This window comes from Mesoplodon mirus (assembly GCF_964341445.2).
Source record: "Mesoplodon mirus genome assembly, chromosome: 5".
Classification (NCBI taxonomy): domain Eukaryota; kingdom Metazoa; phylum Chordata; class Mammalia; order Artiodactyla; family Ziphiidae; genus Mesoplodon; species Mesoplodon mirus.
In genome coordinates this window covers 1,151,810-1,153,680 of record NC_138980.1, presented here as the reverse complement: position 1 = coordinate 1,153,680, position 1,871 = coordinate 1,151,810, and positions in this window count along the sequence as shown.

The following is a 1,871-nucleotide window of genomic DNA, read 5'->3' as shown; positions in this document are numbered from 1 at the left end:
ACAGAAATTGGTAAGAGGCCAGGCAAGAAATTCAGGCAAGGCTTTATCGGGACTCAGTGTTGCAGCAGGAGGGAACAAAAACAAGTAACACGTTCCCTTGCTCGCTCTCTGAGGTAGGGGTGATCTGGTTCCTTATATGGGGTGAGGGTGGGGGTGTCGTTTTTTTAAAAAAATTATTTATTTATTTATTTATTTTTGGCTGTGTTGGGTCTTCACTGCTGCGTGCGGGCTCCCTCCAGTTGTGGCGAGCGGGGGCCACTCTTGGTTGCAGCGCCCGGGCTTCTCATTGCAGTGGCCTCTCCCGTTGTGCAACACGGGCTCTAGGTGCACGGGCCTCAGCAGCTGTGGCTCACGGGCTCCAGAGCGCAGGCTCAGCTGCTCCGCGGCATGTGGGATCCTCCCGGTCCAGGGCTCGAACCCGTGTCCCCTGCATTGGCAGGCGGATTCCCAACCACTGCACCACCAGGGAAGTCCGGGGTGTCTTAGGTGGTCTGCCCACCCGCTTGGTGGTGCTGTGTGCAGGGTGCACGTGCAGCACCCTGCTTTTGCTCCTGGTCCCTCAGAAGTGGCAGTTGGGTTCTTGTTATTAGTTATTCGTAATTTGCCCCAACTGTCCATACACGCTCAGGTATTTATAGTCCCTTATACTTTCTTTGTATTTTGTTGCTTGAGGGGGTTTGTCCAGGTGCAAACACTGCAAGCAAAGGGTCCCAGGTCCCAAGGTTTAGGTCCCAGCCTGTCTCATTCCCCCCTGAGGGATTCTACACCCCTTATTCATAAGGGATAAAGTGATCTCGGGGTGACAGCTGTGTGTGGCGGCTTGAAGTGAGATCTTAGTTCCCTACCGGAGACTCAGACCTGGGCCACCTGGGTGAAGACCAGGAATCCTAACTGCTAGACCACCAGGGACTAGTGGCTAGAAGCAGAGCCCTGGCTCTTGTCTTCTTTGAAAAAAGTATTTTACAAAGTGCCTGAAGTTGTAAATTAGGCACGGAGTTTATCAGAAGCACAGTATGTGTGGAAGAGCACACAAAGAAGTAGTTTATTTAGGACAGAAGCAAAGTGGAGCTACACACTCAGAGAAGAGTGTGGGTGTCCTTGCTAATGAGGAGTGCACTAAAGGGGTGGCTTGATCATTTACGTAGGGGCAGTTTTCTTTGTTCCCTTTGGCCAGTCACCTTGCTCGTTGCCCATAGCTGAACTGACTCAAGGCTCTCCCCTATGTGCACACGCGTCTTTTAGCCAAGATGGATTCCAGTGGGAGGGTCTGTGGGAGGTTGATGAGACATATTATGGGCTAGTGTCCCCTCTCTTTCTGACCCCCGAGGAAACTTTTCTGCGCATGTGCAGTTGGGGAGCATTCTAGGCCTCAAGAATGAAAGATGTGGTCATCTTATTTTTTCACTCCAGCAGAGCCTAGTTCCTCTCTGCTCCTGCTGTTAACTTTTTCTTGATATATCAGGGGGAGCTCTAATTGCTCAGCCTGACAAGCTCCAACTGCTCAGCCTGGGGCCCACCCACCTCCTATGTTAAAGGAGCCAAAGGTCTCTTCTTCTGAAACTTCTTCCTGCTGGACAGGGGCCACAGACCCTACCCTAACCTAGAGGTGTAGAAGTCCCTCGCTGACTGTTCCAAGGACCTGTAGGATTTGGGCTGCCCTCTGCTGGAATGGCTTGAATTCCTTGAGCCATCATGAGCGTTACTTGAAATTGTTGGAGCCTAGAAGACACAAACTTAACCAGAAGGTTAAACAAACAAGGGCCAAAAAAGAGAACAACAATAGCCACTAAAGGGCCTAGGAAGGGAAGGAACCAGATTAACTTTGGGAGGGCTTCCTTAACTGTTGACCAGACAGTAGAGGCAATATCGCC